Source organism: Cibotium barometz, chromosome 64 (genome assembly GCF_041138505.1).
Source record: "Cibotium barometz isolate CiBa-2024 chromosome 64, ASM4113850v1, whole genome shotgun sequence".
NCBI lineage: Eukaryota > Viridiplantae > Streptophyta > Polypodiopsida > Cyatheales > Cibotiaceae > Cibotium > Cibotium barometz.
The window spans coordinates 13,502,203-13,507,832 of record NC_141109.1 but is presented as its reverse complement, the minus strand read 5'-3'; the positions used below and the strand labels follow the sequence as shown (position 1 = coordinate 13,507,832).

Below are 5,630 nucleotides of genomic sequence, written 5' to 3'. Positions count from 1 at the left end.
ATTTATCTATTAACAATTGTTCAGATTTCCCAACACAGCAATTCCAGGCTGTCTAGATTACCAGCTGTCCCTGCTCAAGAAGATGGGGGCAAAGGGGGAGGGGGAAATCCGGGGGTGGTTCATATCTGTGTTAAAATAGCTTTGTTGCCTAAGACCTTACATCATGTCAGATCTATGTCATTCAACAAAGATAAAAACAACACACCGCAAAGAACTCTTTTTAAAGGAAACTTGATCCATCCAAACTCTCCCATAATCTTCCCCAATCTCTTATGTGAGTCCTCATTGCTCAGCCTCACACTAGAAATTTACTTGTGAAAATTTCAGATTGAGCAACAAAGTGCTGAAAGCATCAATACTCCCCCCCCCTGTTGCTATTGTTTGAATTGGCAGATGGAGGGTAGTAAACATTATATAGAACAAGACATAGTACATGTTGAGCACATGTCCCCATCAATTGACAGGACAGGCTGCTGGAAAACAATAGAAAGAGCTGGAATATCCTTCTGCCCAAGAGATGGCTGGGAATATTAGAAGAGCTGCCAGAGCTATCATCTTGGTGCTGAAAGTCGGACAGCAGACAGCAAGGCTCGACTATTGTTGTCAGAAGCACTAGAAGTATTCTGGCTAGAATTTACAGCCTCAACCATGCGAGCATGCAGCCGCACCGCAAACTGGGATGACAAAGGTGGTTCAGAAACTTTCACATTTCCTTCCAGCATCTGTACCACCCTTGCCATGGATGGCCTTGTTGGGGTCTCTTCCTGAATACACCACAAGGCTATCCTCACCGCTTCAATGACTTTGTCATCATTGACAGTGCCCCTTAGCCTCTCATCCACAAGCTGTTCAAGACAACCATGTTCTGCTTGCTCAAATACATAGGCTGGAAAATAGCACTTCTCTGACGTTTCAGAAGGCTCATAGTTTTTGCGACCACTGATGATCTCTAGCAAAACCATACCAAAACTATAAACATCACTTTTCTCTGAAATGGCTAAATTCATGAGCCATTCAGGAGCAAGATAGCCCCTTGTCCCTCTCATGGTTGTGAACACTTGGCTTTGCTCTTTGTTCAACAGCTTCGCCAGGCCAAAATCAGATACTTTTGCATTGAAGTTCTCATCCAGAAGTATATTCTCTGGCTTGATGTCACAATGTATAATTTTCTCCCTGCAATCATCATGAAGATAGGCCAATCCACGAGCGGTTCCAAGTGCGATTCTGTATCTGGTATTCCAGTCCAGCACCTGACTGTTCTCCCCATTTGCAAATAAGCATTTATCTAGAGAGCTATTGGACATAAACTCATAAACCAAGAGCCGATGTAGACCCTCTGCACAAAACCCACGAAGCTGCACTAGGTGTACATGATGGATATTTCCAATGATAGCTACTTCAGCTCGGAATTCCTTCTTTCCTTGCCCGACACTCTCCAGCTGTTTCACGGCCACTTTAGTCTTGTCAGGCAAAACTCCTTCATACACAGAGCCAAAACCACCTGTCCCAAGTTTCTTGCTGAAATTGTTTGTTGCACTTTGAAGCTGTTTGAAACAGAATCTGGTAGGCAAACCTGGAATAGAATCCAGAAAAATGTCTTCTTCATAATCTTCACCTAGGAGATTAAGTCTACGCACTCTGAAGTGCCAGTAGATGAAGGTGCCTATCGTGGCAATGATAATAAATACACTGCCTCCAACAATAACGGGTAGCACAAATGAGGGCAACCCCTGAGCTTGCTGAGATGCAGTTTCTGGAGGTATCCCTTGCTTAGGAGCTTCAAGAGAAACAGCTGTTCTCACATAGAGAGCATGACCAGCACTCCTTGTGCTCTGAATAGTTCCAAGCTGGGGGAAAAGATAGCAAAATCCCGATTCATTGTAGTAGAAAAGTGAGCTGCAAGAGCAGTCCTGTGTGCAGAGCTCTTTGCATGCATCAAGCCCAGAAGTCCTCGCTGGTAGAATGTGCTGATTTGCAAAATACTCAAGGCCCTCCCCGACCTTCTCAAAATGAGAGGAGGCTGATGCAGATGAATCCTTGGTACATGGAACCGTGGCTGATCCTTGACAACCCTGTGTGATGTTATTTTTATTCAGAGGTTGGAGAGAACCAGGGCAACTGCACTGCTCACCATTACACAGGCCTAAATGGCCACAATAAAGAGGAAGATCACAGCTGCGCTTGAGAGCTACAAACAGAGGAGTCCACACATTAGAGGAGAAGACATAAACGTGGAGATTTCCATCTGTCTGTAAAGTCGCCCTGCAGAGCAAAGCATTGCTATTCAAAGTGAACAGAGCGATCACCACTGTGTCGTTCCGTACAAGGCTCAGCCCTGTGGAATTGAGAACAGCATAGCTGGGAGCACCAGAAGCAGAAGTGACAAGACGTGTATCCTGCGACATGCTCCAGTACGGAAGGGCTGAGTTAAAATTTGCAGAGAAGACAAGGTGCAGATCTCCTGATTCCAAAGATAGGGAGTAGGGGCCTGAAGACATGTTGGTGTCCGATGAGCGGCTTACAAGCTTCATGCTGGCCTGCGTCCTAAGGACCTGACCTGTTAGGAGGGTGTCTGTGGGGTAATCAAAGCTCTGCCACACAGTGTTGTTTAATACATCCAGCAGGACAAGATTTCCTGTATCCTGCATCTGCATCTTTGTGGCGCCCCGGCCTGTGGTATTGGTGGACCATAGAACATTGGAGCTACTTCCATGCATCAAAAGAGCATTCCCACCTGGTGTGAAGACAAACTTATCAGACAAGGAGGCTGGAATGTCCCGGTTTGCTGTCCACACAATCTGGTGAGAAGAGGTGTGTATGACACTCAGGTAGACGGATGCTTCCCCAGAGAATGTGTAGAAGGCCACCGAGAAACCCGAGCTCAAAGAGTAAAGGAAGACACCATCGCTGTCAACATATGACATAGCTGATGCAGAGAATCCTGCATCTATGTAGTCAGTGTAGACACACAGAGTTCTGAGTGGGAGCAAAAAGAGTAACAGAACAAGGAAAGCCAGAAGCTTTGCAACAACAATGTGCTTAGAGACCTTGATTCTCAAAGATCCTCCCTGTTGCATCATCTGTTGAAGGAGGAGGACCGTGCAAGGACTCAGGGCAGCGTCTTGCCGCACTGGCTTTCTATGTCTTTCTTTCTTGGCATCCATGAGATGAAGGCATCAGTTTTGGATACAGCAGCTTGGACCAGGCTTCATCCTCAACATAGCCTCAGCATGGGGTTTCTACCTTTGGTTCAGAAGAGACCTACTTTGCCGTGAAATATTAAACATGGAATGAAGACATGTCTTTTGCACTGTGAGCAAAGGTAAAGCCTTCTGCGGAGAAAACTAGCTCTGGCTAGGGTCACAAGTCTGGTGCAGCAGAAATGGACACGGTGCAGCAGATATGAAGCACTTCACATGGTGATGCAGATATGAAGAGATACTTCACCTGGCCCTAGCTTCTGCTTGGAAAAGAACATGCCATCGCCAGGCCCTAGGTCTTGCTTGAATCTTCCATAGAAAGAAAAAAGTTCCTTTGCTTGGCCCTGCTAAATCTTGCTGCGAAAGAGACAAAGACCTTCACTGGCCCTCAACTTTAGTCTGATTCTTGATGTAGATAAAGAGAAAAACCTTCATCTGGCCTTAGCGGATTCTTCCCCCTGGCCCTAGCTCCTGCTTGAAAATTCCTGAGCCCCTTGCCTTCTCTTGCAAAGAAAAACTTCACCTGAAACTGCCATGGCTAATGCTGCAGCTATGAAGCAGCGCTTCACCTCTCCAGCTATGAACTACTCGCTGCACCTGCCCTTGACGCTCCTCTCAAACTCTGCCGCAGAAAAAATACAGACAAATCGAACCGGGAAAAAACATGATCCCTTCCTTTCCCAATCTCTGGCAGAGAGATTAACTGTGTTGTGAGAAATTGCGATGAACTGTTTTTTGAGCTATGGTGAGACCAAGCTTTGTTAGAAAAGCAGGGAAAGAAGGAAGAAGAGGAATGGAGGCTAAGCACGTAAAGCTACAGAGAAAAGCTATGGATGTTGAGCGGGTAAAAGCTATGGAAGGTTCACCGAGGTACGTGAAGGTACATGATGATGCAAACCAGAAGAAGAAGAAGACGAAGAAAAGACGTCTCGTAATTTTAGGGAAAAGTCCAGAATATAAATAATACCTTTTGTTTAATTTTAAAAGATTTGACAGTAAATCGGAATTTTTGTCCAATCATCAACAAATCATCCATCTGTATTTTCTTTTTTTTTAAAGCGACTCTATTTTCCCAAAAAAAACAAAAAACAAAAAGATATCGCCAAGTCAAAGGTCACCGCGGGACTGTCATCTCATCCAAAAGCGACTCTATTTTCCAAAAAAAACAAAAAACAAAAAGAGATCGCCACGTCAAAGGTCACGCTCGACTGTCATCTCATCCACATCGGTCAATCACGTCCGTGATCGCATCCCCACCGTTGAAAAAGGATTTCCTCTCGAAAAATGCCAAAGCCATCGTGCAATCTCAGCCGTTGGAAAAATACCTTTCGATAATTTTATTCCATTTAAAATGCATTTTCTGCTCTTACTTTAATCGCATTTTTCGCACGCGGTTATTATTTTTAGGAACAGGTTTCAGCTCGCCAAGCACGCGTCCACGTCAGACCCAACCTTGCCCACGTCATTGGCCACGTCACTATCGTTTCCATCGTTTCATCCTTAATCACAATGATCATTATGCAAATTATTAAAATTAGGCTTATAGAGGCTGGAAACCTTCTTATAGAAAACACACGCTTCCTTTTTATTTTTCACCTTAGCCAGGTTTTCTTTTTGAACTACTTGCACCATTAGACAAAACGTCGTTATGCTACCCAAGTAAAAATTACACAATTATTATATTTTTTTAACCAGTTGAATTATTTTTACATGGAAGATTCCAATTGGCCATTTTCACATGGAAGATTCCAATTGGCCATTTTCACACTCGCCGTCACTAGGGAAATCCTCGTTAGTTTCTTTTCCTCCGCGTAGTGATATGCTTAAACTCAACGGGGTAGCCTTGATTTTCAATCAAATGGAGGTTAAGGTAAGGCGTGCTCACGCTCTCCATGGTATCATCAATGATTGGTATGCCCAAAGAAAAAACATGGCTATAATTTTTATGTGATGGCCTTTGTTGGGTCTTGAAATCTAAAGAAGAACACCATATTTCATGGATGATGGAAGCATTAGTACTATCTATTATTAGGCAAATAATAAAATAAAGATTATTCTCCATAGCACGCATGCTTCAAATTTTAAAAAACGAATGATTCACCCAAAAGAAGAACACCATACACAATATTTAATCACGTAATTGCCTTCAATATTTCATCATTTTTCTCATACAAACACCAACAACACAAGAATTACTTTTGGCATAGCTTTGTCCAACCAAGAATCTCCGCAAATCTTGACCTAGATGGGCCAGTATATAGATATCTAATATCTGGCAATGAGGGAAGAAGAACAATCAAGACTACATAAAAAAGGTAGATTTTTTCATTAATTATGCTATGGCTATCATCATCAATCTTGTTTTATGGATGGTTGAGAGGATCTGAACTACTCATGGTAATACATAAGATTTAATCCTTCTAAGTTTTT

General features: G+C 43.3%; 1 pseudogene; it reads right to left on the bottom strand.

Annotated features, from left to right (window-relative positions):
* Nucleotides 1–260: 260 nt before the first annotated feature.
* LOC147603341 (G-type lectin S-receptor-like serine/threonine-protein kinase SD2-5 pseudogene) lies at nt 261–4,054 on the bottom strand (annotated as a pseudogene).
* Between the last annotated feature and the right edge of the window lie 1,576 nt (nt 4,055–5,630).